Source organism: Scylla paramamosain, chromosome 24, assembly GCF_035594125.1.
Source record: "Scylla paramamosain isolate STU-SP2022 chromosome 24, ASM3559412v1, whole genome shotgun sequence".
Taxonomy (NCBI): Eukaryota; Metazoa; Arthropoda; class Malacostraca; order Decapoda; family Portunidae; genus Scylla; species Scylla paramamosain.
This window is the reverse complement of record NC_087174.1, coordinates 12,120,828-12,135,827: the sequence shown is the minus strand read 5'-3', so window position 1 is coordinate 12,135,827 and position 15,000 is coordinate 12,120,828. Positions and strand designations below refer to the sequence as shown.

The window sequence follows — 15,000 nt, the reverse complement described above, 5'->3', positions numbered from 1 at the left end:
ATGAATTGGATGGTCGCGTGGATGGTTCGTCACACGGTATTCCTCTCTCTCTCTCTCTCTCTCTCTCTAACTCCAAGTCTCTCCTCCTCGCCTCTCTGCAGCATCACTTTATGGTCTGCATTCTGAAACGAGTCGGCGTCTATTCAAACTACTCTTAACAGGCTGTGCTGGAAGTTGTTGGAGCTTTCAAGGGTGCTTTCATGATTCCAGTAATAGTTTAACAAGTATTCTGCATCACCAGTGGAAAAAAAGAAAAAAAAACCCATGAAAACCCGACTACTTATCTTTGTGGTCTTTGAAAAATAGCCTTTGAAAATAGTCTTTGAAAACAGGCTTTGAAAATAGTGTTTATGAGAGAAGAAAGTGTTTAAATATGTTGGAATGTCTTCTTTATAATATGCTTGTTACTTATCGTCTCTTTAGTTTCGTGAAATCTGCAGCCTGTTCAAAAAAATAAAATAAATAAATAAAAACTCGTCTGGTTTTTCTTACTTATAGTGAACACAAATCATCATTTATACATACCTACTTCAAGTATACAGCACCACCACCTTCACTAATACCACCACCACCATCACCACCACCATCACCACCACTATCACCAGCACCAGCACATCCACCACCACCACCACCACCACCTCCAACAGCTTACCACGTGATCCCCAGGCCGACACAACACCATCGGGCGAGCTAATGAGAAAAGTTACCTGCTTCTTGCACACCTGTTGATTCCAGAGAGAGAGAGAGAGAGAGAGAGAGAGAGAGAGAGAGAGAGAGAGAGAGAGAGAGAGAGAGAGAGAGAGAGAGAGAGAGAGAGAGAGAGAGAGAGAGAGAGAGAGAGAGAGAGAGAGAGAGAGAGACTCCCCAAAAATTTATTCCACCTCACCTTTATTGCATCTCACCTGCCACGCTCTTTTCATGAGAGACTCACGAGTATTTAAACATGATCTCTCTTACAGGCATTCAGACCCCACGTGTGATGGACGAGAGGGGTTCTGGTCCCATAAATGGCGGCCTGTGAAGAGAGAGAGAGAGAGAGAGAGAGAGAGAGAGAGAGAGAGAGAGAGAGAGAGAGAGAGAGAGAGAGAGAGAGAGAGAGAGAGAGAGAGAGAGAGAGAGAGAGAGAGAGAGAGAGAGAGAGAGAGAGAGAGAGAGAGAGAGAGAATGCAAACTTTTTACTCATATGTCTCTAACTGCATAAGAATAAGCAACTGCATTTCCACACACACACACACACACACACACACACACACACACACACACACACACAGGAGGGAAGACTCAGACACTCAGAGATATAGCTGTAAAGAAAAATGAATAAAAACCATGCAGGCAGGCGTGCATTTAAATGAGAGTTGGTGGACAGGCGGGCACAGCAAGAGCCTTCCAGTCTGGCGGGGGAAAGCCGAGACAACTGGCTGCCACTGCCTTCCTCCACTTGATTTATCGCCGTTCATAAAAACCCGCCTCCAACAAACCAACACGACACACAAGTCTACCACTCTTGTTCCTTTCGTTCTTCTTTTCCTTCTTTCTTTTTTTTCCCTTTTTTGTAGTGTCATTTTCTCTACCTTGTTTTTTTTCTTTTTTTCTTTTCACTTTCATTCTTCTTTTCTTTTTCTTGTAGTGTCCGTTTCTCTTTTTACTTTTTTCACGCTTTCATTCTTCTTCTCCTTCTTTCTCTCTTTTTTTCCTTTCTTGTAGTGTCACTTTCTCTTCCTTTTTTTCTTGGCACGAGCTTCTTTTTTCTGGTCTGTTCTGATTCCTGTATTCTTTCCTTCCTCCCTCCCTCCCCCTCTTGTAGCGTCTTATTCTTTCCTTCTTCCCTCCCTTCTTTCCCTTTTTGCAGCGTCACTTCCTCTCCTTTGTTTTCTCTCTTTTTTTCTGATCTGTTTGTGGTTTCTTCTCATTCTCGTATTCCTTCCTTCTCCCTTTCCTTCTCCTCTTCTTTCGCTTCTAGCACTGTCACTTCCTCTCCCATTTTCCTATCCGATTTTTGCAGGGTCATATTCCTCCCTTCTTCTCTTCCCTCTTTCCCTTCTGTCATCTCTCTTCTCTTTGTCTCTTTCCCTTGCAATGTTTTCTTCCCTCCTTCTAGTCTCCATTCTCTTTTGTTGTGTCATTTCCTCTCCAATTCTCTTTCTCTCCACGATCTTTGGTTACTCTTTCTCATTCTAGTCTTACAAGTGAGTGTTGGGGCTGAGGAAGGCTGGGGAGGGTTGGGGATTCCTGGGGGAGGTGAAGCAGAAATAAGGGGACAGGAAAGAGAGGCAAGGAATCACTAGGGGGTAAAGGGCGGAGCTCCAAGCCAAGGGAGGGAGAAAGACAAGGCCCGTTACGTAAAATCAATGTATATATTCAGTAAAAGTGATCCATCTCTCTCTCTCTCTCTCTCTCTCTCTCTCTCTCTCTCTCTCTCTCTCTCTCTCTCTCTCTCTCTCTCTCTCTCTCTCTCTCTGCTGACTAGGCATTTTGGGTGCGTGTTTTCAGGATGGTCTCGATCAATAGAAGAGAAGCGCAACCCTTTTAATGTTCTCACAGCTACACAATTAGGTCAAAAATTCTCTCTCTCTCTCTCTCTCTCTCTCTCTCTCTCTCTCTCTCTCTCTCTCTCTCTCTCTCTCTCTCTCTCTCTCTCTCTCTCTCTCTCATGTTTATCTTCTTTGCACCATTCTTTTATATTTTCCTCCACGTCTCATCTCTCTCTCTCTCTCTCTCTCTCTCTCTCTCTCTCTCTCTCTCTCTCTCTCTCTCTCTCTCTCTCTCTCTCCTCCACCTCTTTTTCTTCATCTGCCATTCATGTCTTTCTTTTCCTCCCCTTCCATTTCGTCAACCCTCCCTTATTCCACTTTCATCACTCTCTCCCTCTCTCTTCTCCCCTCTCGCTCTCCTTGGTTATCTTCACCACATCTAACTCGTTCTCTCCCTTTCTCGTTACCTTTTACATTTATCTCTCTCTCTCTCTCTCTCTCTCTCTCTCTCTCTCTCTCTCTCTCTCTCTCTCTCTCTCTCTCTCTCTCTCTCTCTCTTATTAATCCACTATTTCCTTAACGTTTATTTAATTACTTTTATCATCGAATGCGTCTTCTTCTTCTTCTTCTTCTTCTTCTTCTTCTTCTTCTTCTTCTTCCTCCTCCTCCTCCTCCTCCTCCTCCTCCTCCTCCTCCTCCTTCTGATGACAAAGGTACGAAGAGGACATTCAAGGAGTTTCTGCTTTAGCCTTGATTGTGAGGGACCCCCCCCCCCACACACACACACACGTTGCTAAGATTCGGACCCAAAACAGGAACGCAACACGTGGGAAAGTTTGCAGAGAATTAGATGAAAAAAAAAGTGAAAAGGAAAAAAAATATATATATAAGGAATAACTGAAATGGTGAAAAGAAAATTAAATCAAGAGTTTATGAAGGATGGGAATAGCGAAATGTTAAAGAAAGATGGGGAAATGGTAAAAAATTAATAAATCAAAGGTGCTGTAAAGAAATAAATAAATAAAAAAATAAGGAAGAAAAAAAGTGAGTGTTGTTAAAATGATAAAAATGAAATTATGTTGCGATTTTTCCTTTTTATGAAGGATGTGGATGGCGAAATATTAGAATAAAGAAGGTGAAGGAAGGGATAAAAACTAAATGGAGCAAGGATATAAAAAATAAATAATAACTGGGATAAGGATAAGGGTAAGAATAAAAACAAAGAAGATAAAAAATGAAAAAAGGGAAAGAAAAGGCAAGGCAAGAATAAATTAGACAAGTTTAAGTAATAATGATAAAGATGAGAGGATAAAAATGACGATAAAAGTAAGAGTAAACAATAATAAAAGGATAAAAATGCTGTCATTATACGAAAAGAGAAAGAAAAAAGGAAAAGAAAATAAATAATCAAGTCACTCACGGAGAACTAAATCAAAATGAAATATAACAGAAATACTTATTCTCGCAACAAAAAGTGACGAAGAAATAAAAGGTGATCATAAAAAAAAATTAAATTAAAACAGAAAGAGAACTATTAAAGTGACAGCGAAAAAATACAGAAAGAAAGAAAAAGCGAGAGAAAAAAAAGATACACAGATGAACACGGAATCAATATAAAGATACTGAAAAAAAAAATGACGAAGTTGTGAAAAAAAAGAAAAGAGGGAACAGAAAATAAAAGTAAAAACTATAAAAAATTTCAATAAAATATGCAGAGAAATACAAAAATACACAGAATATACATAAAAAATAACGAATAAGTATCAAAATAGCAAAAAGAAGAAAAAAACAACAACAGAATTCTCAACAATTACAAAGGAAAATGTCTAGAAATGCACAGAACGAACAGAAAACGCAAAAATTCAGCGAAACCTAGAGAAGCCACTTTCTGATGGATGCGCTCAATAAGAGACACAAAAGACTACGCCAAATGAAAGACAGGCACGGAATATTTACTACGTGAGGCGTGCACAACGGAAGCCATCGCGCCCCGGCCGGTTACGTCAGCCATAAACAGAAACATATGTGCGCGTGTGTGAGTAAAAATGGAGAAAGACACAATAAACGAAAGGAAAGCTGGTGCAAGTGAGAGAGAGAGAGAGAGAGAGAGAGAGAGAGAGAGAGAGAGAGAGAGAGAGAGAGAGAGAGAGAGTGAGTGTGTGTGTGTGTGTGTGTTGAAGGGTGTTGGGTACCTGAGAGAGAGCATACACCTAACATTATGAAAGACAGCTTAAGGAGCCTTACGAATACAAAGAGGCCGTGTGTTACCTGACGGGCAACACCACCACCACCACCACCACCACCGCTAGCAACAGCAGGGCCAACAACAGCAATAAGAACGGCAGTAAGAACAAGAACAGCAGCAGTGATGATGAAGGGAGTAGTGATAATGATGATAATAGGAATCGTGACTAAGTGATTGATTTTAGTGGTGGTGGTGGTGGTGGTGGTGGTGGTGGTGATACTAGTAGTGGTAGAAATAGTAGTAGTAGTAGTAGTTGTGGTGGTGGTGGTGGTTGTAATACTAGTAGGAATAACTACTACAGTCCTAACAAAAAACTATAACTACAACAATAACAACACTACTACTACTACTGCTACTACTACTACTACAACCACCACCACCACCACCACCACCACCACCTCCATTACTACTACTACTACTACTACTACTACTACTACCACCACCATTACTACCACTACTACTGCTACTTCTACTGGTACCACATCTTATTACAACTTGTGAGAAAAGAAGAACTCCACTAATATCTTTAGATTGATAGATGGGAGAGAGAGAGAGAGAGAGAGAGAGAGAGAGAGAGAGAGAGAGAGAGAGAGAGAGAGAGAGAGAGAGAGAGAGAGAGAGAGAGAGAGAGAGAGAGAGAGAGAGAATGGAAGAAAAAGATAGCTAGGAATAAAAGCAATGATGGATGGAGACAAGAGGGAAGGAGAAAACCAATGGAATGAAGAGAAGTGAGGAGAATTGCAAAGAAAATGTGAGGAAGAATAATATAATTCACGAAAGGGTAATGGAAAGGAAAACTAAAAAAAAAGAAAAGAATAAAGAAAACCGTGAAAATGAAAGAAAAAGAACGAGAATGATAAAGAAATGTCAAAAGAAGGGAAAAAGAATGAGAAAAAAAGTGAATGTGAAAGAAAATTAAGAAAATGGGAAAAAAGTGGAGAGGGGAGAAATTTTAAAAAGGAAAGAAATAGAGGGTAAATAAATGTGATAACTTTATTTTTTGAGATAACTTATTATATTATACGAATAAAAAAAACATTAACACATATAACATACTCGATGTGAAAGAAAACAAAAATTCATGGATAACACTTTTCAATTTCACTGATTTAATTAATATACAACACAATATATTTTCCGAGTCTCTGAAATCTGTATATACTCTTTCCTGTCTCTTCCAATCAACCCTCCGCATATTCATCTTCCTCTCTCTCTCTCTCTCTCTCTCTCTCTCTCTCTCTCTCTCTCTCTCTCTCTCTCTCTCTCTCTCTCTCTCTCAATCTCTCTCTCTCTGTCTGTTTTATCGCCACGTCAATCTTCGTCTGTCTACTCTCTCCCTCGGGTGCTTTTTCTCTCAATTTCCCCTAAAATCAATCCTTATTTCATACCTGTCACTCTCTCTCTCTCTCTCTCTCTCTCTCTCTCTCTCTCTCTCTCTCTCTCTCTCTCTCTCTCTCTCTCTCTCTCTCTCAAGGGAATAAAATGACAATGAAATCACAAAATGGAATGGTGCTCTAAAGCTAAAAATAATCACTTTCCTGTACCTTCTATTTTAAAGCTGCTCTCTCTCTCTCTCTCTCTCTCTCTCTCTCTCTCTCTCTCTCTCTCTCTCTCTCTCTCTCTCTCTCTCTCTCTCTCTCGCCTTAATCATGCCTCCTTATATAAAAATAACTAATTTTAAGTTTCCAGGCAAAGGAAACTCCTCTTCTCTCTTACGTTAATCTCAACTAAAGGGTAAAAGTCGAGAGAGAGAGAGAGAGAGAGAGAGAGAGAGAGAGAGAGAGAGAGAGAGAGAGAGAGAGAGAGAGAGAGAGAGAGAGAGAGAGAGAGAGAGAGAGAGTGTGTGTGTGTCCATACCTCCTACATGTCCTTATCTTCTTCCCTATGATTGTTTGTACTTATTTTGCCCCCTAGAGATTAATTTCGCGCCCCTCCACACACCCGTCGCTCCTCCCGCCTCGTCTTAATCAGTGTATTGTATGTTCAACACTTCCCACCTCTATGTTCAATCAAGGGACATCGATCTGTTAATTCCTTCCTTCCTTCCTTCCTTCCTTCCTTCCTTCTATCCGTCCTTGCTGCCATTATCACCGCGACAGCCGCCACCTCCGCCTCTTCGTTTTCTTTCGCCTCGGTTCATTCTTCGTTTTCTTTTTGTGATTCTTTGTATCTTGATGTCTTTAGTTAATTATCATGTTCTTTTTCTTGTTGTTTCCCTTTTTCTTCTTCTTCTTCTCCTTTTAACATTCATTTCCTTCTTGTTTTTTTTTTCTTCTTGCTCTTCTTGTTCTTCTTCACCTCTCCATTCTTATAATTTCCCTCTTTCTCTTCCTCATCGCTATTATTCTCTTCCTTCTTTCCTTCTAGCCATTCACTCTGTTTAATTTCCTCCTTTTTTTATTCATGTTCCTTCTTCTCCTCCTCCTACTCCTTCTGTCTATCATTGTCCTTTTTTTCTGTCCATCCTTTTCCCTCATTTCTTTCTTCCTACTTTATCACCTGCTACTTATTCTCTCCTTCCTCCTCCTCCTCCTTTTTTTTCATTTATTTTCCATTCTTCTTCAACTTATCTTCCTCTCCTCTTATATTGGGTTGATTTTCCTGTCATTTTCCTTCATCTTTTTCTTATCCTTCAAATCTTAAATCACCACTGTATCCTCCTCCTCCTCCTCCTCCTCCTCCTCCTCCTCCTCCTCCTCCTCATTCTCCTCATCCTCCTCCTTTTCCTTTGATACCAAGATTGCTAACAAGGCTGACTCACCAACCCAACGTCATTTTTTTGCAAAATGACAGACACTCTCATTGAATGGTCTGAAAAATGGCTTATGAACTTTAATTCTGATAAATGCCACGTATTACACATCGGAAATATCAACCCGCAGGAAAATTATAAAATGGGTAATTCCCACATCAAATGTATGGATGCTGAAAAGAAATCAGAGAATTTTAGTGTCAACAGATCTTAAACCAAGTAAACGCTGCACCGAAGTAATCAAAGTTGCCAATAAATTGAAAGGTCCTCGTAGGAAGATATTTCACTTTCAAATCTGAGAAAATAACCTTGATCTTGTAAAACTCACTCTTACGACCTCATCTTGAATACAATGTACGATTTTGGTCACCTCATTACAAAAAGCATACTGAGAAATTAGAAAAAATACAACGTAGTGTAACAAAAATTATCCCAAGGCTTCGCAATAAACCCTGCGAGGAACCCTTTAGAGAACTAAATCTATTCTTCCCATCCAAACGCAGACTAAGAGGGGATCTGATAGTGCTTTATAATATTTTAAAGAGAGTCACAAATATGAGACCTGAACTCAACCAGTATAATGTTACAAGAAACAATGGCTTTAAAATAATAGGTAAGCGATTTCAAACAAATGACACCAAACATTTTTTTCTTTAATCGTCTAATAAATATCTGGAATCGTCTTCCATCAAGCGTCGCTAACTCAGGTATTGTTGATTAATTTAAAAGACGTCTTGACAAGTGTCTAGAAACTAATGCCCGGTTGTCATTATTCATGTCTGAATAACTAACACGTTCACTTAATGCTATCTGTCATCTGATGATGGTATATTTCATAAAGGAAGAAAACAACTAATTTATAACAAAGGAAATCAATCGCTTTAAAGAGACCTTTGTGATAGCTAGGTTCCTCGGCAACTTACTGCTGACCCCGTCACAGTAATGGTAAAAAGAATCGAGTCTTTGCAGAGCAACTAACCCATCACTATAACCTCGGAATCCCCATCTGGAGAGGGGACCACAAATGTCCCTAGGTCGGACTGCTCTTCTGATAACGACCTTAAGTGTCTTGACACCCCCTCCACTTTTTCTTCATTAAGTTCTGCAACATTCGCGGTCTTAGATCTAATTTTCAATCAGTAGAACACCTCCTCTCCTTACTAAACCCCATCTTCTTTTCCTCAATGAAACACAGGTGTCTGAGGCAACTGACAGTAGCCTCTTTTCTGTTCTCTCATACTTTCTCTATCCTCATTTTCTATCCAAAGCTGGATGTTGCGTATAACAGAGTCTGGCATGGAGGTGTACATTCCTCACTCTTTTTCTCGACCTAAACCTTTCAAACCTTGGTTTAACGCAGCCTGTTCTTGTGCTATACATGAAAGAGAGATGGCCCACAAAAGGTACTTGAGCCTTCCATCACCAGAATCTCGTGCGCTTTATATTTCTGCTCGAACCATGCCAAGTCTGTCCTCCAACTAGCCAAAAACTCCTTCATTAACAGAAAGTGTCAAAATCTTTCAAGATCTAACTCCCCTCGTGATTTCTGGCACCTAGACAAAAACATCTCCAATAACTTTGCTTCTTTTTCTTTCCCTCCTCTACTTCAACCAGATGGCACCACTGCTATCACATCTATTTCTAAAGCTGAACTCTTTGCTCAAAACTTTGCTAAAAACTTTAACTTGGATGACTCAGGGCTTGTTCCTCCCTCTCCCTCCTCTAACTGAAAGTCTTCAGCCTCTTTCTCGTCGCCGCAATGTTGCATCTCTTGGCGTCTTCTACCGCTCTTTTCATGCTAACTGCTCCTCTGATCTTGCTAACTGCATGCCTCCCCTCCTCCCGCAGTCTCGCTGAGGGTGAAGAGGAGCCTTCTTCTGTGCTATCCTGTTTCTACCACAAATGGTTAGAATAAAATAGTTATCTTATCAGCCTAGTAAAGACTTTTGTGTCTGTTGCTCTTTGGACTTTTTTGTATTTGTATTCCTCCTCCTCCTCCTCCTCCCTTCAATCTTCATGCTTTCTCTTCGCTCTTTATTTATATTTTAATCTACATAATTTTCCTAAAAAGCGTAATTATTTTTTTCTATTTTTCCTTCTTTTCTCCTCCTCTCATTCTTCACTTTTCTCTTCTTCTCTCTTTATCTATTAATATCTTAATCTACATAATTATCCTTAAAAACGTAACTTTTTTTTTATTTCTCTCTATTCTACTCCTCTCCTCTCCTTCTCTCCTTCTTCCTTTTTTTTTGTGTGTGTATTTTAATCTGCGTAATTCTCCTTTAAAACGTAACTCTTTTCGTAATTTCTCTCTATTTTTTTTTCTGGATAAAACAATTAATTTTTCTTTACATTAAGGGTTGAAGATATGCCAAATATTAACTTTCATATCGACGTTCTTTGAAAAACACCACCAAAACTTTCTCTCTCTCTCTCTCTCTCTCTCTCTCTCTCTCTCTCTCTCTCTCTCTCTCTCTCTCTCTCTCTCTCTCTCTCTCTCTCTCTCTCTCTCTCTCATATTGACCTGCATGAATTATGAAGACATTCAAAAGTGCGTGAAAAATATTTGAGCTTTTTTTCAGTTTTTATTCAAATCAGGTATTTTATTTCTGACTCTTAGCTTTATTTTATGTTCATTTGTGTGTTGTTATTGGAGAGAGAGAGAGAGAGAGAGAGAGAGAGAGAGAGAGAGAGAGAGAGAGAGAGAGAGAGAGAGAGAGAGAGAGAGAGAGAGAGAGAGAGCGAGAGACTAAACAAGATCTAACATGGCCTCCCTCCCAACACACACACACACACACATAAACACACAAGAAAAACAACACACATACACACACACACAAAAAAGAACAAGGAAGAAGCAACACAAAACACATAAAAAAAGCTCATCACAATTCCTTTTCTTTCATTTTTTTCTCTTCGTTTTTATTCGTTTGTCCTTTCCTTCATTACTTCCACATCACGTCTCCCTCTTCTCACAATTCTAAAGTCTTCCTTTTATTATCCCCCTAGAGAGAGAGAGAGAGAGAGAGAGAGAGAGAGAGAGAGAGAGAGAGAGAGAGAGAGAGAGAGAGAGAGAGAGAGAGAGAGAGAGAGAGAGAGAGAGTATATATGGGCTCTAATTAATGTAAACTATATTTTTTTCTCTCTCCATTTTATTATTTGAATTTCATCCAAGTCATTTTCCTTTTGTTTCTCGTGACTCTGCAATCTCTCGTCACTCACTCCATTACTAGTCAGCTTATCTTCATTTATCGCGTCAAAATCTACACATTTTTCTGTGTCTTAAGTGATAATGATGGCGCTGTTGTTGTTGTTGTTGTTGTTGTTGTTGTTGTTGTTTTTGTTGTTATTGGTGGTGGTGGTGGTGGTTGTGGTGCTGGTAGTAGTAGTAGTAGTAGTAGTAGTAGTAGTAGTAGTAGTAGTAGTAGTAGTAGTAGTAGTAACAACAAAAACAACAACAACAACAACAACAACAACAACAACAACAACAACAACAACAACAACAACAACAACAACAACAACAACAATAATAATAATAATAATAATAATAATAATAATAATAATAATAAACAGACTTCCTGTGACAGAGAAAAAATTAAAACAAGTCTATCTATCTATCTATCTATCTATCTATATATATATATATATATATATATATATATATATATATATATATATATATATATATATATATATATATATATATATCAGCCTTTTATTTATTCATCTGTTTATATATTTGCTTATCTGTTTATTTATTCATTTATCTATTTTGAGAATGTAAGACGGAGGAAAGAATTTAGGAGAAGAAAAGAAAGATAGATAAGAAAACCTCTTATCTTATTCTTTCTTCCCCGTTACATTCTTCTGCTTCCTTACCTTCTTCCTCCTCCTCCTCCTCCTCCTCCTCTTCCTCCTCCTTCCCCTCTTCATCATCCACATCTTATAAAGTCACTTATCTTCACTTCCTCCTCTTCCTTCTTCGCATCATCATATTTCTCAGACGGACAAATGTCTCTCTCTCTCTCTCTCTCTCTCTCTCTCTCTCTCTCTCTCTCTCTCTCTCTCTCTCTCTCTCTCTCTCTCTCTCTCTCGTGGGGAAGGAAGGATACCGGTATTAGGACTTAGGGATTAGAGATTAGAGGGAGAAAGAGGAGAGAAAATAAAGATAGATGGAGAGTGAGAGAGTTCCATAGTGCACACATCGCCTCTCTCTCTCTCTCTCTCTCTCTCTCTCTCTCTCTCTCTCTCTCTCTCTCTCTCTCTCTCTCTCTCTCTCTCTCTCTCTCTCTCTCAGGTGATGCGAGGTATTAATTATTCAAACACGATGTAGCTTTACCTTTTAGAAAACTTGCCTAAAAATTAAGTCGAGTACAAATAGCCTGCAGATGGAAAAGGAGGAGAGGTGGAGGAGGAGGAGGAGGAGGAGGAGGAGGAGGAGGAGGAGGAGGAGGAGGAGGAGGAGGAGGAGGAGGAGGAGGAGGAGGAGGAGGAGGAGGATAAATAATGCAAAGAAATACAAAGGAAAAAAAAACAGACATCAACAGCCCTACTAGGCTTAACGGGGCTGGCTGTGTGATTATACTACCACTACAAATTCTATGAGTAAGAGGCAAAAGGACAGCAAGGGTGAAGGAAAGAACGCAACACAGCACGGAGAAACAGTCGTAGAAGTGATAGGAAACGTTGAAAGAGGAATATGTTACTCTAATATTATATGAAAGAAAATAAATATGCAGGAGCGAAGTACGTTACTGTAAATAATGAAGCGAGTTGTTTATTTAACTCGTGCTTAAATATTTCAACCGTGTTACTATTTACTACCTGTGCCGGGGGAGAGAGTTCCAAATATTATAGATTTTACTGAAGAAAAACAGTTTTACCTTCGTCATATCTGAATCGCTTATCTGCTAGTAGTAAAAGGAGGACCAGGATGAAGATAAACAGTAGGAAGAGGAGGATGGAAGTAGAACAACAACAACAACAACAACAACAACAACAACAACAACAACAACAACAATAACAACAACGAGACTTGTGCTTCATAACAATACTACCTGCTACTAAACTACACTCTACTAACAACACTACACCCACAACACAACACAAATAGACGAAAACGAACTACAAAACAAGCAGAAAAACGTGGAGAAAGTAAAAACAGAGGAGGAAGCGCGATACTGCACTGAAACACGACTTAACAGAAGGAAACACAAGAAAACGCAGCTTTACTGAAGGAAAACTCAAGGAAACACAACTTAACTAAAAAGAAAGACAAGGAAACGTAACTCAACTCAAGGAAAACTCAAGAAAACACAAATCAACTAAAAAATAGAGCAAGGAAACACAACTTCACTGAGGAAAACACAAGAAAACACAATTAACTAAAAAAAGAAATGAAGCACAACTTAACTCAAAAGAATACAAGAAAAGACAGCTCGATGCCAGGCACAGTGGCAGGAAACCCTCTCACAGCTGGCGAGAGGTCCGGAATCACACGCTCTGAACACTGGCGAGGCTTTGCGCGAGGGGAACACAGAAGGGTGAAGGGAAAGGAGAAGAGCTACCAAAGCTTCTGAAGGCTATGTAAGAAGCGAGGGTACAGACTGAGAACGTTATTTTTTACTATATTATGCGTGGATGCTGAGGATAATACGAAGATAAGAGGTAGATAAGGACATGGGTACTTTTAAATTTTGGGATGTTAGAGAAAAAAAAATGAGTGTTTTTTTTTTTTCTTTTTACTCCATTACTGTACGAATACCGAAGAGATGAGGAAGGTAAGAGAGAAACACAATGCATAGGTACTCTTATTGAGGGATGGTAAAGAGACGAAATACAAAAGAATAAGAGTGTTTTCTCCATTATATAATGCAAAAAAAAAAAAAAATATCGTAGATAACTGAGAGAAAAAGGGACAATAAGAAAGAGAAACACACAAGACTCAAAGGGGTGGAGAGAGAGAGAGAGAGAGAGAGAGAGAGAGAGAGAGAGAGAGAGAGAGAGAGAGAGAGAGAGAGAGAGAGAGAGAGAGAGAGAGAGAGAGAGAGAGAGAGAGAGAGAGAGAGAGAGAGAGAGAGAGAGAGAGAGAGAGAGAGAGAGAGAGAGAGAGAGAGAGAGAGAATTTTAATACAAAGGTACATTTACAAGAGGATGAATGCTAAGAGCGTGGAAGTCCCTTGTAAGATGCCTGACTTGAAAGAGGAACATAAGAGGGAGTCTATAAGGATTCTATAAGGCAAAGGGAGTATTATGACTGCATTATTGTACACTATCAGGGAGGAACTTCAGGAGACAAAGGGTAATCTACATAATTCATGTGTAGATCTTGATGATGTACGTAGATTCATTGAAAGAAGAGAGAGAGAGAGAGAGAGAGAGAGAGAGAGAGAGAGAGAGAGAGAGAGAGAGAGAGAGAGAGAGAGAGAGAGAGAGAGAGAGAGAGAGAGAATTAGTGGCGTCAGTTTGAGTGGTTACATGGATAGGTAAGTAGATAGATGAATCAATGGATGGATAGATAGATTGATAGATAGATAGATAGATAGATAGATAGATAGTGAAAGGCAGATGGATGGATATAAAGATAGAAAGATAAATTAATAAATAAATAAATAAGTATAGGCGCCGTCGCACACACATTTTTCCGTCAACTTTTCTGTCAACTTTTGCCTCGTTCCGTCGTCTTTTTCCGTCTGCATCGTCAAACGGAACATAAGAACATAAGAATATACGAAATAAGGAAAGCTGCAAGAAGCGACCAGGCTTACACGTGGCAGTCCCTGTATGAAATATACCTACCTATTTCCACGTATCATCCCCATCCATAAACCCGTCTAATCTTCTCTTAAAGTTCCCTAATGTCCTAGCACTAACAACATGATTACTGAGTCCGTCCCACTCATCTACCACTCTATTTGAGAACCAGTTTCTTCCTATCTCTTTCCTAAACCTAAATTTTTCAAGCTTGAACCCGTTATTTCTTGTTCTAGCCTGGTTGCTGATCCTAAGAATTTTGCTTACATCCTCCTTGTTATAACCCCTATAACACTTAAAGACTTCTATCAGGTCCCCTCTTAACCTACGTCTCTCTAAAGAATGTAAATTTAACAGCCTCAATCTCGCCTCGTAAGGAATACTCCTCATTCCCTGTATCCTTTTAGTCATTCTCCTCTGTACTGATTCTAATAGACCTATATCTTTCCTGTAATGTGGGGACCAGAACTGCACAGCGTAGTCTAGATGAGGTCTGACCAGCGTCAAGCGTAACTTTAATATTACTTCGGGCTTTCTACTTTCAACACTCCTAAAAATTAATCCTAATACCCTATTTGCCCTGTTTCTGGCCTCTATGCATTGTTTTCCTAGACGGAGTTCAGAGCTATAATTCCTAAATCTTTCTCGTATCTTGCACTACCAGAGTTTCGTTGTTTAATGTGTACCTACTGTGTGGGATTCCTCTACCTACGCTAAGTACTTTGCATTTGTTGATATTAAACTGCATTTGCCATCTGTCCGTCCATTCATTAATCCTA

The 15,000-nt window shown here is 39.4% G+C and overlaps 1 protein-coding gene across 2 annotated transcripts in view; it reads right to left on the bottom strand.

Moving 5' to 3' along the window:
* The window catches only part of LOC135112741 (lanC-like protein 2), a 180,617-nt gene that overhangs the window by 58,766 nt on the left and 106,851 nt on the right, over positions 1-15,000 (bottom strand). Inside the window, exon 3 of one of the 2 annotated variants that reach the window (XM_064027508.1) lies at positions 903-1,015. The exons of the other annotated variant lie outside the window; for it this stretch is intronic. The gene's annotated coding sequence lies outside the window, so the exon portion shown is untranslated. The remainder of the gene's footprint in view (positions 1-902; positions 1,016-15,000) is intronic. 2 annotated transcript variants of the gene reach the window in all.